The following is a 23,231-nucleotide window of genomic DNA, read 5'->3' as shown; positions in this document are numbered from 1 at the left end:
GCCCTCCACTCCCTCCACTCCAACCCCAACCTCACCATCAAACCGGCAGACAAGGGAGGCGCAGTGTTAGTTTGGTGCACCGATCTTTACACCGCTGAAGCTAGACGCCAACTCGCGGACACCTCCTCCTACTGCCCCCTTGACCATGACTCCAACTCCCACCACCAAACCATCATCTCCTAGACCATCCATAACCTCATCACAACAGGAGTTCTCCCATCCACTGCCTCCAACCTCATAGTCCCACAATCCCGCACCGCCCATTTCTACTTTCTGCCCAAAATCCACAAACCTGACTGCCCCGGACGACCCATTGTCTCAGCCTGATCCTGCCCCACCGAACTCATCTCTGCATAACTCGACACGGTCCTGTCCCCCTTAGTCCGATAACTCCCCGCCAACGTTCGGGACACCACCCACGCCCTCCACCTCCTCCATGATTTTCGTTACCCCAGCCCCCAACGAATTATCTTCACGATGGACATCCAGTCCCTATACACTTCCATCCGCCATCACACAGGCCTCCAAGCCCTCTGCTTCTTCCTCTCCCGCCAACTCAACCAGTGCCCTTCCACTGACACCCTGCTTCAACTGACTGAACTGGTCCTCACTCTTGACAACTTCTCCTTCCAATCCTCCCAATTCCTCAAAACCAAAGGAGTAGCCATGGGCAGCCGCATGGGCCCCAGCTATGCCTGCCTCTTCATCGGATATGTGGAACAGTCCATCTTCCACAGCTACACTGGCACCAACCCCCACCTTTTCCTCTGCTACATCGATTATTGTATTGGCGCTACCTCATGCTCCCACAAGGAGGTTGAACAGTTCATCCACTTTACTAACACCTTCCACCCCGACCTCAAATTTACCTAGACCATCTCAGACTCCTCCCTCGACCTCTCCATTTCTATCTCGGGCGATCGACTCAACACAGACATTTACTACAAACTGACCGACTCCCACAGCTATCTAGATTACACCTCCTCCCACCCTGCCCCCTGTAAAAACACTATCCCATATTCCCAATTCCTTCGCCTCCGCCGCATCTGGTCCCAGGAGGACCAATTCCACTACCGAACAGCCTAAATGGCCTCCTTCTTCACAGACCGCAATTTCCCCTCCCGACGTGGTCGACGATGCTCTCCACCGCATCTCCTCCACTTCCCGCACCTCTGCCCTTGAACCCCGCCCCTCCAATCGCCACTAAGACAGAACCATCACCCTTCCACCCCACCAACCTCCAGATATATCATATCAGCCTCTGTCATTTCCGCCACCTCCAAACAGACCCCACCACCCCTCCCCATCCCTATCAGCATTCTGGAGAGACCACTCCCCCCACGACTCCCTCGTCAGGTCCACACCCCCACCAACCCAACCTCCACTCCCAGCACCTTCCTCTACAACCGCAAGAAGTGCAAAACCTGCGCCCACACCTCCCCCCTCACTTCCCTCCAAGGCCCCAATGGATCTTTCCATATCTGTTGCAAATTCACCTGCACCTCCACATACCATTTACTGTATCTGCTGCACCCGATGTAATCTCCTTTACATTGGGGAGACAGGGCGCCTACTTGCCGAACGTTTCAGGGAACACCTCTGGGACACCCGCACCAACCAACCCAACCGCCCCGTGGCTGAACACTTTATCTCCCCCTCCCACTCCGCCAAGGACATGCAGGTCCTTGGCCTCCTCCATCGCCAGACCCTGGTCACACGACGCCTGGAGGAAGAGCGCCTCATCTTCCGCCTAGGAACCCTCCAACCACACGGGATGAATGTAGATTTCTCCAGCTTCCTCATTTCCCCTCCCGCCCACCTTATCTCAGTCCCAACCCCCGGATTCAGCACCGCCCTCTTGACCTGCAATCTTCTTCCTGACCTCTCCACCCCCACCCCCTCTCCGGCCTATCACCCTCACCCAATGTTTTGTTTCGACCTTGATTTTTTTTTTAAAAAAGAAAAGTGCAATATTTCTTGCTCCCTGTAATCTCAAATACAGACAGATAGACAGGACAGTAGGCAGGGGTCAGAGATGGGCAGGTACTGGTATAGTATTGTAACGTTAGTAGTATTAACTGTTCAAGGAGGTGGGAAAAAAGCACTTCACTTCACTATGCCAAAATTATGCTGAACAAAAGGGACTTGCCGACTGTTGGGTCTGTGCAGAGGTCCCACACCATGGCCAATCTGGGCTCCCCACCTCGGTAATACCGCTCACCAAAAGAGAAGTGTACGATGTACAACAATTTGACTCGGATCAAATGATACAAAGTGGAGATCTGACAGGGGTCAGATAGTTCCCTAGACCAGCCCCGAAAACCCAGGGTGCTATTGATGGCCTTAGAGTTTCCCCACCGAAAGGAGCAGTAAATACCACCTGTTTCTGTAATCAGAATGACGCCGCACCCTTCCGATTAGGAAAATCATCTTGTGTCTACACCAGCCAAACCACTGCCACGACCGTTCCCCTTATATTAAACGGAAAATATTGAAATATGCGGCCTGAAGGCCTATCCATTTATTCCCGGGGAAAAATACATTAGTGTAACATAATGTATAGGAATGCATGCATGTTATGATGTTAATGAAACACTGCCTCAAAGTCAGAAAGGCTGGAGTGAATGCTGTTACCTCACTTATATAGTTCCTCACCTCCGATTAGAAAAACATGAGCACAACCTGAGAAAGGAGGGGAGAATAAGACGTGTTAAGACGCACCCGGAGGGTCCCGTCTTTGCGTGTTCTTTTGGAAGGAGAGACTCACACTGGCAACTATGATTAGACGCAGACAGCAGTTTATTCACAGAATCCTAACTGATACAACGAATCTACAGGCATGCATTCGTTGGAGAAGGCGTTCTGCCTTCCCGTTCAAAGTTGACACAATTATACTTCGCGCTGCCTGGAGTCCCCGGTCAGTTCGCCTTCCCCATTGGTCCATTCATCTGCACGCGCTGGGGATCCGTCCTCATATTGGCCGCATCGAAGTGCCTGTCCAGCTCCTGCTGTGCTTGACAATGGCTCAGCCATCCCTGGGAGCGGTTCCGATCCCGTATTCAATAGTCCATTGTGTCAAGGAATTACTATGCGTCTGACAGGCTAGCCATTTTCAATAGTTTTAGTTTAACTAAATTGTCAATTACACTTATCAACTTTAGACTTAAATAGAGCCATTCACACTCACTAGTTACAGGTTCCGATAGAGCAATTCACACTTGTCTAACAGTTACAGATTCCGATCAGTTTCTTTATTAATCCCGAGTTTCGATGGGGCAATTGATACTGGCTGGTATTTACAGGCTCCAAGATTTAATTAACATTATGCATATCCCTTACAAGCTCCAGCAGTCATGCAATCGCCTGCAGCAGCTCACTTGGCTGTTGTTAACCATTTCAGGGCTGGAAGTGTCACCCTCCCTAGCCCTACATTAAACACCGCAGTGAAATCTCCCCAACAGACGTAAGGCCCGAGAGGTCTCTGAAGGAGACCGTCTGTTGTGGACACTATTCCCAAACTACGGCGCTGCAAGGGCAGGGGTAGAAATACAGAAACTGGCGGCTGCCCTTGAGAAGTTAATTAATGAAACCGGGAGAAACTTAGTCCCAAATATTGGCCATAACCACCGAAATGATTGCCACAAGACTAACAGCTTTACAGAATCGAATGGCTTTAGACTATCTCTTGGCTGAAAAAAAGGGAACTGTGCTCTGATTGGTAAGTAATGTTGCACCTTCATCCCAGACACCTCTTCCACAGTGGAAGATAAGGAAGAAATAGTAAAGAAAAAGATAAATAATATAAGAGAAATTGGGCATGAACTTCGAAAAGATGAGGGATGGGGATGGGGCGACTGGGGACTGACTGATTGGGGAAAGTGGCTAGTTAATTTAGGCATTTATGTATTACTGATAATAGTAGGTCTAATGATAGGATTTAACATGTTAAAGTGGATAATGAGTAAGTTGGTAATGTCTTTAGGAGGACAACAATCAATGTTGGTCATGACAAGTATGCGCACAAGAAAGAGAGAGTAGCAGATTACTCCTAGAATTTGAAAAAAGGCAGACTTAGGAGGGCAAAAATGGCAAGATTGTGAACCTCTAAACTTTAGTGTGAAAAGAGGGCAGAAAATAAAATTGGCAAAACAACAAATGGTAAAAGAAAAGCAATAGGGGAGTTGTAAGAAATGGGGAAGTGTGTTGTTTTCGCAAAAAGGTAGTGACAATAAGCTGAAGTATAGTGCTGATAAATCAAGTGTAAAGGGCAGCTGCAGACAATGATTAAATCAGCAAGCACTAGGAAAATGTATAATTGGGTACTAACTTTAGTGCATAATTATCCTAGTAAATAATCTATTTTATCATGATAGTTTAAATAATTTAGTCTCAGCAAAACAGCTGAGATAGCTGAAACACATAAAGTAGGCAAGGAAAGACACATTGTTAAAATGTATATTCAGGAATGGAATGTACCTATGAACAATGGAAGATGTTACAAGCAAAAAGATAAAGTGAAAGGAACATCAAGATCCAAGTTTAGCAAAATCTTCCTTATGTCAGCACTTACAGAGGGAAGGGTTGCCAACTTGGAGAAGGGGGAAATAATAAGAGCAGATCGCAAGTTAGTCAGAGAATAAAGTTGATTGGGTAATGTAGGAGTCAAAAGAGGTGACCTCACGCAGCTCAAAGGTATAACTGTGTACTAGTTTGAATGTTCATTGCTCATCTGCTTCTGCACTTGATGCTCTTTCTTGCAAGATCGTAGAATAAATTGTCTTGTTTCTAGTTTTGGTGGTCTCGTCTAAATTTTATTAAATTTGTTTCTAACATCCAGCATGCTCCATCTGCAGCCCTATCTCCGCAGTCCTCGAAATTCATGACTCATTTGGTGCAGCAACTTACCACACTTCAATGCATGAGTTTTTCAAGTAATTCCTCTTTAATAATTCAAATTTCCTGCACTTCTTCATCTTCACTGATCATCCTTTCACTGTGGAGACAGAAACAACATATTCACCTCATGGGACAGAGATAGCCTATGTCACCTCATGAATACCTCAGAAATGGCACTATGGCACCTGAGGGATATGACACCTATTCTTTTAGAGTTAGAATCCCTACACTGTGGAAATAGGCCCTTCGGCCCAACAAGTCCACACTGACCGTCCAAAGAGTAACCCACCCAGAACCTTCAGCTATCGTGTATTTACCTCTCACTAATAACCAATCCAATGGGCAATTTAGCAAGGCCAATTCACCTATGTTGCACATTTTTGGATTGAAAGTTCCAGAATCAAACCAGTTCACTTCATGGTCCGTATCAGCACAATCCTCTCCCTGGTGTGAAACCACAAGCGACAAGCTCTGTGACCTCTTCATTGTCTAATCAAACTAGCTTCACACATTGCAACTGGAATAGGTACAATATTGGAAAACATTCCTGGAAATCCCAGAGAGGAGATTGTAGTGCCTTGCTCCCCACTGTTTACAGAGCTTTCCTTCCATGCAGTCTCTGCTCCATTTGTTAGCCGTGTTGAAGACACCAATACACTGTGAATGCCCTGCCCACACCTTGTTCAGAGTGGGGTCACCAGACCCTCAGCTCTCCCTGAATGAAAGCAGTAGCTGATACACAAACCTGAGGAAACCATTTACAGAACCTTCACTGATGCTCCAGTGACTGTATACATGGCACACCCACTCTGTGTTGAAAATGCCTTCGTTCTCAGATTCTTGTCAGTTGCTGATGAACTGTTACATCGCTAGGTAAAAACAATGACTGCAGATGCTGGAAACCAGACTCTAGATTAGAGTGGTGCTCGAAAAGCACAACAATTCAGGCAGCTACCGAGGAGCAGTAAAATCGACGTTTCGGGCAAAAGCCCTTCATCAGGAATACAGGCAGAGTGCGTGAAGGGTGGAGAGATAAATGAGAGGAGGGTGGGAGTGGGGAGAAAGTAGCATAGAGTACAATAGGTGAGTGAGGAGGGGATGAAGATGATAGGTCGGGGGCGGTTGGAGGGAGGAATGGTTAGGTGGAAAAGAAGATAGGCACGTAGGACAAGTCATGGGGACAGTGCTGAGCTGGAAGTCTGGAACTGGGGTGAGGTGGGGGAAGGGGAAATGAGGAAACTGTTGAAGTCCACATTGATGCCCTGGGGTTGAAGTGTTCCGAGGCGGAAGATGAGGAATGTCCTGATCACTGGTAAGGACAGCATTTGATGACCAACACTGATTGACCTTGACCTGAGAGGCCATTCCACAAGGCAGAATAGAGTCAAGCACATTGCATAGCAGCACAGAAGCAGACCTTTCAGTCCAACTAGTCCATGCTGAACATAATCCCAAACTAAACTTTTCCTACCTCCTTGCTCCTTGCCCAAAACATAAGAATGTTAGATTTCTTTCCCAAACAACATCAGTGAAACAGCTCGGATTTCAGACAAAATCATGGGGGTCTTATGGTTGCTATTAGTGAAACCCTCTTTTTCTCCAATTCTTGTCATTTGAATTTAAGGTCTGTTTTCAGTTGTGATTGGATATGAAACAGTGTCTTTCGCATATTAGCTTGTGTCTCTGAATTATCCTTCCAGTGACATTAATACTCTGACATGGTGTTTCTGTCATGGAATTACTTTCGAGCCAAGAACAAGTTTGCAATTGAAATATTTACAACTGAAAGTGTGACCAGGAGAAAGTTTGAACTGTAAAGTCTGAATTTTGTCAAGGCTTAGATAATTGTTTATTCAGCAACAGTACTGAAATGTAGGTGGAATCTGGTGGTATTATGGAGCTGGCAATGGACAGGTTTGATGATGGACACAATACCGAGGCATAAATCGGTCCAGGATAAAAAGGGGCCTCAACATTGTGAGCAGTCTCGGTATCAGATGCTTGTGAGGGAGGGGTCTGAAATTTGTGGATAATGAATGGAGTGTTTAATTGAAACTGAAGGTAATAGTTTCTGTCTTTGTCAAATATAGACAACAGAAATAGCAATGGAGTTCAACATGGTTTAGGGAATGAATGAATGGAGATAGACATAAAGAGACTTACCAGGAGCACCAACAATAGCGAGGATGGGATAGTAACCCGCCTGAATAATCAGCAGTACACATTCTATCCGATAAGATAATAAAGACCAGGAAAGAAAATTAAGAGTCTGTCCATTGTTCGAACATTCCAGTCCATTGTCCTCAGATTCTGATCTCTCCTTTCCCTGTCTCTGCAGCTGCCGTTCGTGGTGGATGTGATGCAGTTGCAGAAACAAGGGGATGATGCATTGAAAGAAGCCCTTACTAATAGGAGAGGGAAAGCCTCTAGTGACACAATTAGATTCCATGGAGATTGACATTAATCACAGTCACTGAACAAACATTTATAGTTAACCCCTTTTCAATACAACACTTTCAGTAGACATTGATAACTGGACTGGACTGGATGTTGATATCACTGGCTATTGTTCTTATCTCCCATTGCCAATTGTTCTAGTGAAGTCAGTGAGGGGGGAGAATGATGGACGTTTCGTTTTCGCAGGCTGGATGAATCTGTTTTGTTTTCCATGCACAATGCTGCATTCAACAGCCCTCCTCAAACAAAGCAGTCAAGGGGTTGTTACTGTGCTGATCACTCGATCAACCGCCAACCAACAGATTGTCACCATAATTACCCTGGCTATGCACCTGGGCGTTCCTTTCACTGATGTAAAGAGGCAACTTTGTAACTTCACCACAAAATGCTCTTCAGCACTTTTTTTAAAATAGCAAATATCTTATTGCATTTTATTTGCCTTAAATCAGCAATATTTACATTCTTTGATTTTAGATCAAAGCTAAATGTGACATATTTAATAATTTTGTTTATTAAAGCATTGCTTATTAAGGCATCAGGGACAGAATGGGGCTTTGGCTGTGGAGATTGGAGGGGAGTGCAATAATATCCTCCAGTCACCAGTATTCAAACATCCCTCTTTCTGACAGATGGAATGAAATATAATGCAGAGCAAGGAGGCAGATTACATTTGGGAGATATAATGTCAATCGATAATATGAACAGGAGAATTGTAAATTTGATTCAGGCAATTGATTTTACAGACACATTTTTTCATCGCAGGTTGATAAGATTGTTCACATCTGCACAGGATATTCAGTAGTAAAACAGGCAGAGATAACAAAATGTGCAGGGGTACAGGGAGATTACATGATAATAACAGAAGATATGTAACTCAGTCTGTGTCGGTGCAGAGATGGTGGGCTGAATGACCATTGTGCTTTGCTGTAATTAGTTTTGATACGTCTTAAAAGCTTTCAGAGTCTGAGGAGACAAACTTGTTCAATGAAGGCCATAGAGTGCGGCATCATCAATAATCTATTCCTGTTGATTCATGAAGTGCAGCTTTCGCAAAATGCCTTTTCAAATAAAACCGATTTCCTGAGATTTGCATATTTGGATGGATATGAGCAAAAAGTGTTTTTTTGGAACATGAAGAAGAAACAGACTCCAGTGTAACACAAGTGTCACTGGCACGACAGCTCAAGGAGTGGACCATATTGGGCAAATATAACCAAGTTCAACCTCGAGACCCATCAGAAAAAGCAATGGAAACCTGAAATACAAACAGAAAACGGTAGAGACATGCAGCAGATGAGCTTACATCTGAATAGAGAAACAGAGTAAACATATTGACTCTGACATAAAGCTGTTGTGAGTAAGTTATATTGGCCTCAAAACATTAATTCTGTTTCTGTCTTTTCACCTGCTGAGTTTCTCTCCAGCAGTTTAATTTTTGTTTCTTCTTTCTGAACTGTGACAAATTGTCTGATGTGAACAGGAACAGCAAAGCTACCATGTCAGAGGACTCTCAAGTATTTGGTGATGGACAGTAAATGAGAACTTACTCAGTTTCCATCTTCAACGTTCCTATATCGATGATATGTTGCATTTTTATAACTTGCGATGTAAATGTTGATCTCAGTGGCATTGACGTCACACGATCAATCCTCTGACTTTGAAAATGAAGGGAATTGTTACGTCAATGTCATGCTGTGCTCCTGATGTTACTGGTGTCGCACTCATACAGCAAGGTCTTCCCTTTCTGAGACTTCAGAACAAACTGTGAAACCATAAAATATCTTGGTATTTTAACATATTTGTTCATGGGTTTTGGAAGGCACTATCAAGGGCTATTCCCAACAGCTCTGGAGAAGGTAACAGGGCTGCCTTCTTGAACCTATCAATTCAAGTGGTGCAGTCAGAAACACAGGGCTTTTGTAAGAGGATTCCAAGATTTTTAACAAATGATAGTGAAGGAGCAGTAAATTAGTCCCTAGTTAAGTGACTTGGAAGACAGCTTGCAGAGATTGGATTTCCCATTTAGAATTGAGGACATTGCCAGTGCAGAATTGTCTCCGGTTCCCATTGATCACAGTTTTGCTCAGGGTCCGAGATGTCACACTGAGTCAACTCAGATGAGGAGGAGCATGATGGACATTGGGTGATGAGGAATGGCCATGAGGTGGCTCAAAAGTTGTGCAGTTGGTTAAATCGGCTCAGCAATTGATCTGGCAACGTAACATGAAAAGCAGAGGTAATAAAGACAAAACTAAAAGGAGAAGAAAACCGGAATGGTGGCGGGCAGCATGTTGAAAATAAAGGGAGGAGAAGGGATGAGGACGAGATATTTCCACCAAATTGGGGATTGGATTAACTGCAAATGGTGCTTTGGAATCTGTTGAAGTTTTTAAAAATGAATGTGCTCGAGCAAAACCATTACAGAAACAGAATGAGAACTCACAAGTGACTGGTAAACAAACAGAACCGTGCGATTACAGTTGTTAAAATGTTTTAGTTACTTGTTGCATTTCCATCCTGAATTATGTAATATATATAATTAATAACTAATATTTATAATAAATCAATTGTGTTAGCCTGAATCAATATTAATTGGCAGGATTCCTTCACACATTCTCAGTGACCTGTAATATTGGTTCATAGCTAATTTAAAACATGACTGCATTAATTCATTGTTAATTAAATAATGAAAAGCTACACAATCATTTGTTAGAAATCTTGGAATCCCCTTCCAAACAGCTCTTTGTGTATGACAATGCCATTTGGATTGAAGAGGTTCAAGTCGGGCAGCTCTCTGTTACCTTGTCCAAAGCTGTTGGGGATGCCAAATAAACTCTGCCCTTGCTGGTGCCTTCCAAAATCCATGAATGAATATGTTAAAGTACCAAGATATTTTATGTTTTCACGGTTTGTTCTAGAGTCTCAGTACGGGAAGACCTTGCTGTATGAGTGCGACCCCAGTGACATCAGGAACATGACAAGACATTGAGGTAACAATCCCATTTGTTTTCAAACAATCAGAGGATTGATCATGCGATGTCAATGCCACTGAGGTCAACATATTCATGGCAAGTTATAAAAATGCAACTGATTATTGATATAGGGACGTTTAATAAGGAAACGTCCTGATTTCTCATTTACTGTCCATCACCAAATACTTGAGAGTCCTCTGACATGGTAGCTTTGCTGTTTCTGTTCACATCAGACAATTTGTCACAGTTCAGAAAGAAGACACAAAAATTAAACTGCTTGAGAGAAACTCAGTAGGTCTGGCAGCATCTGAATAGACAGAAACCGAGTTAACGTCTTGACTCCAATATAGGTTTTTCACAACAGCATCATATCAGAGTCAATATGTTTGCTCTGTTTCTCTATTCAGATGTAACCTCAGCTGCTGCATTTCTCTCCCATTTCCTGTTTGTATTTCAGGTTTCCATTGTGCCAACTGTTTTGTTTTATTTTGACGAGTCTCGAGGTTGAACTTAGTTATATTTGCCCAATATGGTCCATTACTTGAGCTGTTGTGCCAGTGACACTTGAGTTACATCGGAGTCTGTTTCTTTTTCATGTTCCAGAAAAAAACGTTATGCAAAAATCCATCTAAATATGCGAATCTCAGGAAATCGGTTTTATTTGAAAAGGCATTTTGCAGGCAGCTGCACTGCTTGAAACAACAGGAATAAATTATTGATGATGCCACACTCTATGGCCTTCATTGAACGTGTTTGTCTCCTCAGCTTTTAATACATATCAGAGAATAATTGTGGCAAAGCACATTGGTCATTCGGCCCACCATCTCTGCACCGGCACAGATTGAGAAATGCTTCTCCTGTTGGAGCTTCATCCAGAGGCTCACTGAAGATGTTACGCAGTATGGTGACGAAACGTCTACAAATGAATCTAACAGCTCAGCCAGCAAACTTACATCCAGAACCTCAACCTGAGCTACAAATCTTCTCAAAACTCGCTAACATCTACTGTTATTATCCTGGAATCTCTCTGTACCCTTGCACATTTTGATGTCTGTGCCTGTTTAAATTCTGAATACCCTGCGTAGATATGAACAATCTTATCAACCTGTTACCCTGTGTTTAGACAGTGTGTACAAAAAATATGTTCCCTCCCTCACATTTACAACTCTCCCATTCTGTTCAGATTGTTGATTGACAGTCCATCTCCCAAACATAATCTGTCTTCTTGCTCTGTATTATATTTCATTCTATATGTCAGAAAGAGTAATGTTTGAATACTGGTGGCTGGAGGATATTATTGTACTCCACCCACCCCCCCCAACCCCCCGCAATCTCCACAGCCAAAGCCCCCATTCCTCTGTATCTCTGAGCCAATGTCGAATTCATTCCATCCTTAGCTCTTTATTAAACAAATTGATTGTACATGCCACTAGCTTTGGTCTGAGGTCAAAAAAATGTAAATATTGCTGCTTTAAAACAAATAAACTGCAAGAAGAAGTTCATAGAATCTGTACAGTGTGGAAACAGGTCCTTCAGCCTAACAAGTCCACACCGACTCCCAGGCCCATTACCCAAAACTAATGCACCTAACCTACATATTCCTGAACACGATGAGTAATTTAGCATGCCCAATGAACTGGAGCACCCAGAGGAAACTCAGGCAGACACTGAGAGAATGTGCAAACTCCACACAGACAGTCAGCTGAGGCTGGAATCAAACCCATGTCACTAGACCTGTGAGCAACAGTGCTAACCACTGAGCCACTATGCTGCAGTAAACTTTATTTAAAAAAATTTGAAGCTTGTTTTGTAGTGAAGTTACAAAGTTGCTCATTAAATCAGTGAAAGAAACATTCAGGCAAATCCATATTTCTTGCATATGCTCAGGGTAAATATGCCCAGTGACAATCTGTTAGTTAGTGGTTGATCGAGGGATCAGCATAGTAACAACCTCTTGACTGCTTTTTTTGAGGGAGGCTGTTGGATGTAGCATTGTACATGAACAACATGACAGAGTCATGAGCAAAAAGGAAACGTCCGTCATTCTTCCTCCCCACTGACTTCACAAGAACAGTTGGTATTGGGGGATAAGACCAATAGCCAGCGATGCCAACATCCAGTCCAGTCCAGTTATGATTGTGAAATGGAAGTGCTGGATTGAAAAGGGGTTAACTGGAAATGTTTATTCAGTGACTGTGATTAGTGTCAATCTCCATGGAATCTAATTGTGTAACTGGAGGCTTTCCCTCTCCTATTAGTAAGGGTTTCTTTCAATGCATTATCCCATTGTTTCTGCAACTGCATCACATCCACCACTAATGGCAGCTGCAGAGACAGGGAAAAGAGAGATCAGAATCTGAGGACAATGGACTGGAATGTTCGAACAATGGACAGGAGTTTATCCTTGGCTCTTAATTTTCTTTCCTGGTCTTTATTATCTTTTCGGATAGAAGGTGCACTGCTGATTATTCAGGCAGGTTACTATCCCATCCTCGCTATTGTTGGTGCTCCTGATAAGTCTCTTTATGTCTATCTCCATTCATTCATTCCCTAAACCATGTTGAACTCCATTGCTATTTCTGTTGTCTATGTTTGACAAGGACAGAAACTATTATCTTCAGTTTCAATTAAACACTCCATTCATTATCCACAAATTTCAGACCCCTCCCTCACAAGCATCTGATACTGAGACTGCTCACAATGTCGAGGCCCCTTTTTGCCCTGAACCAATTTGTGTCTTGGTATTGTGTCCATCTTCAAACCTGTTCATTGCCGGCTCCATAATATCACCAGACTCCACCCATATTTCAGTACATTTGCTGAATCACCAATTCTCTAAGCCTTGACAAAATTCAGATTTTACTATTGCAACTCTCTTCTCGTCACGCTTTTAGTTGCAAATATTTTGATCACAAACTTGTTTTTGTCACTAAAATAATTCCAAGATAGGGACACTGTGCCAGAGTATTAATGTCACTGGAAGGTTGATTCAGAGCCACAAGCTAATTATCTGAAGACACTGATTCATATCCCACAACAACTGATAACAGCCCTTAAATTCAAATCACAAGAATTGGAACAAAAGTAAATTTCATTGATAATATCCTTAAGTCCCTCAGGATTTTGTCTAAAAACCGAACTGTTTCGCTGATGTCGTTTGGAAAAGAAATCGAACATTCTTATCTGGTTTGGGTTATGTGTGACTTCAGACCCAAAACATTGTGCTTGGCTCTATTCTGCCTTGTGGAATGACCTCACAGTCAAGGTCAATTAGTGATGGTCATCAAATGCTGTCCTTCCCAGTGATGTCGACATTCCCATGAAATCAAAGAAATTAGGAGTTAAATCAAACAATGGAAGATGCTGCCATTTTGAAACCAAAAAAAAAGTGTTGGGGAAAATGAACATGTTTGCCTGCCTCTGTTGAGAGAAAGACAGAGTTCACATTTCGAGTCCACAGACCATACGTGAGAACTGAAAGCAGCTGGGAATTATTGTGATTATTTTAGTGACAGAATTGTTTGTTATGAAGAGGAGAAGGAGTGAGTTGAACAGAAGGAGAAAGAGAGAGAGGGAGAGAATAAGAAGCAAACAAAGGGATTGCTGATTGGCTGGGATGGAAATAAAATGCACCATGAATCTCATTTATTTTCTGCCATTTCCCATACACTTGAAAATCATTCCAAGTCGCTGTTTAAACTGAGTTATGTCCCCTCTGCCTCTCTTCCCAGAGTGTGCTCATCTCCTTATATTCACTAATGGGACATGGGTATCACAGACTGAGGCAGCATTTATTTCCCCTGCCAATTGCCCTTGAGAAGATGCTGCTGAGCTGCCTTCTTGACCAACTGAAGGTGCCTAGGCCCATTCAGTTTCATTTCTCTGAGACATTGTAGTGATTGATACAGCTGAGTGGCTGACTTGGCCATTTCAAAGGGCAGCTGAGAGACAACCCTATTGCTGAGAGTCTGGAGTCACATGTAGGCCAGACCAGGTGAAGGTGGTAAACTTCCTTTCCTGAAGGACATTAGGGAGCCAGGTGGGTTTTCCTGACAACAAACGATGGTTTCATAGTTTCATTTCATTCATAATTCCAGGTGTTTTATTGAATTCAATTTCCACCATTTACCGTAGTGGGATCAAATCCGGGGTCTCGGTTATTACCTGGATCCCTCGATTAATAGACCACAAGCTGGACCATCACCTCCCCGTCTTCTCTCATCAAATCCCATGCAATAGTGGTGTTGCTTGTCATCATGACTGAGGTACAGAAAATGGTGCGATTGTCAACTAACTCTATGGCGGGTGGAACTGCAAATATTTCAGGACACTGGGGCTGTGCAGAGATGTAACAGTTCATCAGTAACTGACAAGAATCTGAGAACGAAGGCATTTTCAACACAGAGTGGTTGTGCCATGTATACATGGATTTGACCTGCTCCTGTCACTGGAACAACAGTGAAGGTTCTGTAAATGGTTTCCTCAGGTTTGTGTACCAGCTGCAGCATTCATTCAGGGAGGGTGAGCCCACTCTGAACAAGGTGTGGGCAGGGCATTCACAGTGTATCGGGGTCTTCAATACAGCTAACAAATGGAGCAGAGACTGCATAGAAGGGAAGCTCTGTAAACAGTGAGGAGCAAGGCACTACAATCTCCTCTCTGGGATTTCCAGGAATATTTTCCAATGTTGTACCTATTCCAGTTGCAATGTGTGAAGCCAGTTTGATTAGACAATATGGAGGTCACAGAGTTGTGTCACCTGCTTCAGCATGACCCGTGGTCTCACACCAGGGAGAGGACCATGAAGCGAACTGGTTTGATTCTGGAACTTTCCATGCAAGAATGGTTGTCATATCCACCATGTGCCACAGTGCCATCCTCTGAGGTACTCACGACGTGACATAGATGATCCCTGTCCCCTGAGGTGACTACGTTGGTTCTGTCTCCACAGAGGAAGGAACAGAAAATCTTCCAGAAATATTAGGGAACAGGGTGACTAGTGAAGATGAGGAAGTGCAGGAAATTTGAATTATTAAAGAGCAATTACTTGAAAAACTGATTGGATTGAAGTGTGGTAAGTTGCTGCACCAAATGACTGATGAATTTAGAACACTGTAGAGATGGGGCTGCAGACTGAGCATGCTGGACAGCTCTTTTGGGAGCCAGTCTGGACATGATGGGTCAATAGCCTCTTTTCATCCTTTAAATTCCTTAATTGTATGCAGCATTTCTATGACTAATGAGGGAAGTTAAAGTTCTTCAAAGCCCTTTGGATTCTGGGAAAGATCCAAGACAGTGGTGAGTCGGTGCTATGGCTGCAAATATTTAAAACATGATGAAGAGGGAATTATTAACCAAACAGTTAGTAATTTGATGCCAGTTGGTTAAAGATATGAGCACGTTTTGTGAGGAAGGAGGTAACTGGATAATTGGAGAATTATGATATGATTTTGCAGAGCCAGCCGACATTCAGAAATTATCTTTAATAAATGCGCTGGGGTTTGTGGAGGATGTTGTTTGTGACATTGTCTAATGAGAACAGTGGGACTGGAGTATTTCAATGTTCAGATGAATTTTGTAACGCTTGCACACTGGTGAGTGAAGAAGGTTAGAGTCCAGGGGTAAGAGGAGAATATATTACACGGATGGATTTACAAAGTCGAAAGACTGCACTGTCTGTTTAAGAAAGACGATGCAGGAACCATGGTATCGATGTCTGGCTGAAGGAGCAGCGGGTGTGTAGCTGGCAGTACTGCCAGTTCCACAAGTGCCTCCTGGTCACCGAGTGGCAGCGTATCATGGCAGTGCAGAAAGGGCTCCACAAACAGCAGCAGCGGGAGGAGGAAATGGGAATAACCGGCCCTTATCTAGGGGCAGATGCCAGAAACACCAGCCTCCTGCCATGGGGCAAGCAACAGTCCAGTTTCCCAGCCCAGTGTTTACCCATTAATGTAACTTAATCTCTCAAAGTCCAAACAGACCCTTATGCTGTCTTCCTTCTATCCTTCCAAATCTGCCGTCATCTCCCTGGGCTGTCTTCTTACACTTTTTCCTGTTTTCACTGGAAAAGGTATGTTTGATAGATAGTGCCTTCTGAGAGATTTCTTTGAGAGGGTGAAGAGCCCCTTCAGATGATATGTGCTCTGACTAATTTTCAAAATTCACTTGCTTTTAAATGTCCAAGTGTCATTTGGTCAGATGTTGTCAATACTATTAAATTCAAATTCAATTGGTTTTTGGTATCCTGGGCATAATTTATTTTCATTGGTTAAATTCAAATCTGATTGACTTAACATCAAAACACAACCCCCAAGCTAACGGTTACATTTTCTCAATTTTCAGCAATCTCTGCACTCACAGACACATGGGCTGTCACAATTAGAAACACACCTTCTCTTTTAAAGTAACCATACACTCCTTTGACTTTGTAACTATTGAGAATTGGTTCATGGAGAGAATACAGAGAGTTGGGTTCTGCTCTGGACTGAAAGTCATCACTCATGGGGTATCATCTGAATCAGTGCTTGGAGCATCGGGATTCACAAGGCAAAGGAATGATTTGGGTGTAGGCAACAAATACCATCCTTCTGATTTTATATTGATGAGAATGTGGGTGGTTGGGAAGTGCTGTTGGTGAAAAGGATCTGAATGAGTCACTAGGGATTCATATGGGGCAGCAAGCAATCAGGACTGTTAATAGTATGTTTTCCTTCATCGCAGAATGTTCATTGTAGGAGTAAAGACAGCTTCCTGCTGTTGTCGAGTGTTGGTAAGACAATATTTGGGGCACTGTGTACAGATTTTCTCTCCTTTATGAGGAATGATTTCCTAACCACATAGACAGTGTTACGGAGGTCCACCAGAATAATCCCTGGGAAGATGGTACCATGAGAAGAGTGTGAAGGAAACGAGTGGTTAATCTCTCGTGTTGGGAGGCAATAAGAGGTGATCGCATTGAAACCGGAGGGTAATGGGCTAACATTCATTGTGTCGAAAATAATGATACTGACAGCGTAAAAAATTGCATATTAATTTTCTCCATGATACATGTTTCCCAATAGTTTTTCTCTGCGAAGCTCCCATGTTGGTTGAATGAACTCTCACCACCTCAGTGTGTGCTGCTGTGTGACCCTGCACTGAAACTCACTTTGTTCACAAATCTGTCAGCAGCCACGATGCCTTACTCCTGAAAGAGTTAGCCATTCCCACCAGCTTCTGACCTCCATCGAGAATGCCAGTCTGTCTTCTCGGAGATAGAAGCTGCATCCTTGAGATTTGGCACAAACCATCCCCTTTCCCTCCTCACCCTAAGCAAATCTTGGTGAAGTAACACATGTATACCATTATCAATGGAGCCAGGAGGGACAACATGGAGAAGTTTGTCTGTGCAGTCTCTGCTTCATTGGTTTGTCATGTTGGAGCATCAATGATATCCTCCTATCAGAGGCTTGAGGGGCTGAATGGCCTCTTGTTGTTGCTGTGTCAGGGACGCAAGCAGTGATTTGGAGATCGAGAGTGTGGTGCTGGAAAAACACAGCAGGTCAGGCTGGTCCGAAGTGCAGGAGAACCAAGGTATTCGGAATAAGTCTTCACTTTCTCCTGAAGAGGTGAGTTGTCCTGGTCCCATGGAAGAGGCTCAGTGAGCTGATTGTGTGATCGCTGGTTCCTGTTTTCCAGCTCGATGTGCAGTACAGACGACTTTTTCTGGGCCTCTTCTTCTCCAATAGTTTCAATGTTATTTTTCTGTGAAACCAGCTTGAGGTGCTGGTTCTTCCTCTTCACTGTGGAAATGGGCAGTGCCCAACAGTGCTGTTGCATGAATGTTACAGGCATTTTAACAGCACAAGCTGAAATGTTGTCCAGCCCTTGCTACACATGGCCACAGGAGCTGAGGACTAACAAATTGTTTTGGACATTGTGTAATCTTCAGTGAATATCCTTACTTCTGATCTTATGATGGAGAAAGACATTGATGAAACAGCTGAAGATGTTTGGTTCAGTGAGGAAGCTATCCTAAGGAACTCCTGCACAAATGTACCGGGATTGAGAGGATTGATGTCCAGGGATCACAAACACGTTCATTTATGCTCTGAATGAACCCCTTCCAAGTTGTACTATTTACATACTGCTCTAAAAAAAACCTCTTGGATGCTCCTTACAAATTCTGCTCCAAGCTCTAACACGAAGTGAATCCGAGTCAATGTTGGGAAAATTAAAATCTCCCATCACCACTACCCTGTTGCTCCTCCATCTTCCCATGATCCTTTTGCATATTTGGACCTCTACCTCCCACTTGCTGTTGGGAGGCCTGTAGTACAGCCCGAACATTGTTACTGCACCCTTCCTGTCTCTGAGCCCTGCCCATATCGCCTCACTGCTCGAGTCTTCCATAGTATCCTCCTTCAGCCCAGCTGTGACATTCTCTCTGACCAGGAATGCAACTTCTTCACCCATTTTACCTCCCTCTCTATCCTGCCTGAAGCATCGATATCCTGGGATATTTCACTGCCAATCATGCCCTTCCATTAACCAAGTCTCAGTGATACCAATAGTGTCATACTCCCAGCTACTAATCCAAGCCCTAAATTCATCTGCCTTATCTATGACACTTCTTGCATTAAAACAAATGCACCTCAGACCACCAGCCCCTTTGTGTTCATCATCTCCTACCTGTCTCCTCTTCCCCTTCGTCATGCTGACTTCATTATCTAGTTTATTACAGGCTTTAGTTACTACCTCCTCATTGTCAGTTTAAACCCTCCCCAACAGCATTTGCAAAATGACCCTCAAGGACATTGGTTCCAGTCCAGCCCAGGTGGAGACTGTCCAATTTGTCCCACCTCCCCCAGAACCGGTCCCAAAGTCCCAAAAATCTAAACCCCTCCCTCTTTCACAATCTGTCAAGCCACTCATTCATCCTGTTTATTATATCCCTCTGACGAGCACGTGACTCTATTAGCAATCCTGAGATTATTACCTCAGAGGTCCGAATTTTTAACTTGGCTCCAGACTCCCTGAATTCTGTTTGTAGGCCCTCATCCCATTTTCTTTACCTATATTGTTTGTGCCTTTATACACCACGACAACCGGCTGTTCACCCTCCCCCTTGAGAATCTTCTGCAACTGATCTGAGACATCCCTGACCTGTGCACATGGGAGGCAACACACCATTCGGGAGTCTCGTTTTCAACCACAGATTTGCAATACCTACTCCTCTACAATTGAACACCCTGTGACTAAAGCCCTTCCACACTTTTTCCTGCCCTTCTTTACAGCAGAGCCAGCCACGGTGCCATGAACCTGGCTACTGCTGCCATCCCCTGGTGAGCTCTCCCCGCTCCCACTCAGTTCCTCACTCTCCCCCCTCCCACACAGCTCCTCACTCTCCCCGCTCCCACTCAGCTCCTCTCTCTCCCCACTCCCACTCAGTTCCTCCCTCACCCTGCTCCCACTCAGCTCCTCACTCTCCCCACTCACACTCAGCTCCTCTGTCTCCCTACTCCCATTCAGCTCCTCATTCTCCCCGCTCTCACTCAGGTCCTCACTCTCCCCGTTCCCACTCAGCTCCTCGCTCTCCATACTCCCACTCAGTTCCTCGCTCTCTGCACTCCCACTCAGCTCCTCACTCTCCCCACTCCCACTCAGCTCCTTCACCTGCCTCTCTTCCAACCGAGCTTGCTGCATCAGGTTTTCCCACTGTCACCTTCTCTACATCGGAGAGACCGAATGTAAACTTAGGCTCACGAGCATCACAGCCGGGTCAGCAGGGGCCGACCAGATCTCCCAGTCACTGCCCATTTCAATTCCCCTCACCACTCCCTTTCCAAAATCTCCATCCTCCAAGGCATCGCCCATTTCAATTCCCCCAATCACTCCCTTTCCAACATGACCATCCTCCAAGTGCTTTGGTTTCCTCCCACAATCCAAAGATGTGCAGATTGGATGAATTGGCCATGCTAAATTGCCCATATTGTTCAGGGATGTGAGGTATGGAGCATTAGTCAGGGGTAAATGTCAAGTAATAAGGGAGGGGAATAGGTTTGTGTGAGATCCTCATCGGAGTGTTGGTGTGGACTTGTTGGGCCAAAGGGTCTGTTCCCATACTGGAGGGATTCTGTAACTATAATGATCATCTCATCTTCCGCCTGGGCAGCCGAGAGCACGATGGACTCACAACTGAGTTCTCCAATTTAAAAAGCCTTCCTTCCCATCGCCCGACTACCTTCCCAGCCCTCCCCATCCCTTCCACTGCTCCCTGCCACCAACCAGATTCAGTCCTCCCATTGACCAATTAGGTTGTACCTTTGACCTGCCTTCACCTATCCCCACTTCATCACCCTGCCTCTGCCACCCCCATTATCTGCAGCTTCCCCTACATCTGGTTAAGGGAAATCCTAAAGCTTTTTATTCCTATATAAGGAGCAAGAGGATAACTAGAGAAAGGGTTGGATCGCTCACGGACAAAGCAGGAAAGATATGCGTGGAGTGGGAGAAAATCAGTAAGATTCTTAATGAGTACTTTGCATCAGCATTCACCGAGGACAGGGACATGACGGACATTGAGACGAGGGATAGAAGTTTGATTACTCGAGGTCAAGTCAGCATAAGGAGGGAGGAAGGCATTAAGGTGGACAAGACCCCAGGACTGGATGGGGTCTATCCCATGTTACTGAGGGAAGTGAATGAGGAAATAGCTAAGCATTAACTAAGCATCTTTGCAACGTCCTTGAACACGGGTGAGGTACTGAGGACTGGAGAGTTGGTAATGTCCCCATTTTAAAGAAGGGTAACAAGGATAATCTAGGTAATTACAGACCAGTGAGCCTGACATCAGTGGTAGGGAAGCTCCTGGAGAAGTTACTAAGGGATGGTATCTATTTACATTTGAAAGAAAATAGGTTTATCAATGATAGGCAACATGGTTTTATGCAGGAAAGGTCATGTCTTACCGGTTGAAAAGAATTCTTTGTGGAAGTGACAAATTTGATTGATGCGACTGTAGATGTCAAAGACATGGACTGCAGTAAGGAGTTTGATAAGGTTCCCCACGGTAGACTGATGGAGAAAGTGAAGTCACATGGGTCCAGGGTCTACTAGGAGATGGATAGAGAGTAGTAGTTGAAGGGTATTTCTCAAAATGGAGAACTGTGAGAAGTGGTTTTCCACAAGGCTCCGTTGAGAGACACTGTTGTTTGTGATATCCATAAATAGTCTGGAGGAAGCTGTAGATGGTCTGAATAGCAAGTTTGCAGATGACACTACTTTTGGTGGCGTAGCAGATTGTGAATGGAACTGTCAGAGATGGCGGCAGAATGTAGATAGATTGGAGAACTGAGCAGAGCAATGGCAGATGGAGTTCAATCTGGAAAAATGTAAGGTGATGTATTTTGGAAGATGCAGTTCAAGGAACTATAGAGCAAATGGAAAAGTCCTGGGGAAAATTGATTTACAGAGAGATCTGGGTGTTCAGGTTCATTGTACCCTGAAGGTGGCAATGCAGGTCAATGGAGTGGTCTAGAAGGCACATGGCAAGCTTCTAGATGCGGTATTGAGTACAAGAGTTGGCAGGTCATGTTACCATTGCTGTAGAAGCCATTGCTTCAGTCACATTTGGAGTACTGCGTACAGTTCTGTTTGCCACATTATCAGAAGGATGTGCTTTGGAGAGGGTACAGAGGAGATTGATTGGTATGTTGCCCGGTATGGAGGACACTGGCTATAAAGAGAGGTTGAGTAGATTAGGATTATTTTCATTAGAAAGGCAAAAGTTGAGGGGGCACCTGGTTGAGGTCTACAAAATCATGAAAAGTATGGACTGGGTAGATAGCAAGATACTTTTTCCCAGAGTAGGGGATTCAATTCCTAGGGGTCACAAGTTCAAGGGGAGAGTGAAAACCTTTAAATGAAATATGCGTGGGAAGTTCTTTACACAGAGGGTGGTGGGTTCCTGGAACACATTGCCAGCAGAGATAGTAGAGTTAGGCATGATAGTGTCATTTAAGATGTATCTAGACAGACACATGAATAGGCAGGGGGCAGGGGGATATAGACGCTTGGAAAATAGGCGACACTTTTAGTTAGAAGATCTGGATCGGTGCAGGCTTGGAGGGCCGAAGGACCTGTTCCTGTGCCGTATTTTTCTTTGTTCTTTTTGCTTGGTCTGAGATCAGCAGCTCCTCTCAGAATCAAATGCAGCACCAAGTTGTGAACAAACTGGCTGAATCACAATGAGTTACAGGAGACAGGAATCGAGGAGGTAGCTCAGGAATGAAAATTGGAGCAGGGAAAATTGGAAACCGCGGCTTCATTCTTCTTGGTGTTTAACTGGAGTTAGTTTATCAGCATGAAGAGACTCAGGCACCAGGATGGACCATGAGACTGTTCTTGGGCGAATTTAGTTTGACCAGAAGAGAAGATTAGATTAGATTAGATTAGATTCCCTACAGTGTGGAAACAGACCCTTCGGTCCAACAGGTCCACACTGACCCTCCGAAGAGTAACTTATCCATTCCCATGTCCCTCTGCCTAATGCCCCTAACACTACGGGCAATTTAGCTTGGCCAATTCACCTGACCTGCACATCTTTGGACTACGGGAGGAAACCGGAGGACCAGGAGGAAACCCACGCAGACACAGGGAGAATGTGCAAACCCCATACAGACAGTAGACCGAGGAGGTGAAGGAGCAGAAGGAAAGCTTGTGGCTTTGAACGAATGAGAGAGCCTCTACTCATTGAATTATCATGTGCAGTCTGTTTCATTGAATGAATGAGTGCAGTAAGATTCACTAAATAAGTGAGTTACCTTTGTTCCATTGAAACAACGAATAATCGTAGTTAGATTCAACGGTTCAATGAATGCACTTTGTATAATTGAATGGAAGCGTTGAGCTTGATACGTTGAATGA

The 23,231-nt window shown here is 44.2% G+C and overlaps 1 pseudogene; it reads right to left on the bottom strand.

Moving 5' to 3' along the window:
* LOC148147690 (uncharacterized) overlaps window positions 1–18,158 on the bottom strand; it is a 29,547-nt pseudogene extending 11,389 nt beyond the window's left edge.
* Between the last annotated feature and the right edge of the window lie 5,073 nt (window positions 18,159–23,231).

The sequence above is a fragment of the Chiloscyllium plagiosum genome, unplaced genomic scaffold (assembly GCF_037043375.1).
Source record: "Chiloscyllium plagiosum isolate Xiang-an unplaced genomic scaffold, Cpla_swu_hap1 HiC_scaffold_15, whole genome shotgun sequence".
Classification (NCBI taxonomy): Eukaryota; Metazoa; Chordata; class Chondrichthyes; order Orectolobiformes; family Hemiscylliidae; genus Chiloscyllium; species Chiloscyllium plagiosum.
The sequence above is the reverse complement of the archived record's forward strand: the minus strand, read 5'-3'. Positions and strand labels throughout refer to the sequence as shown.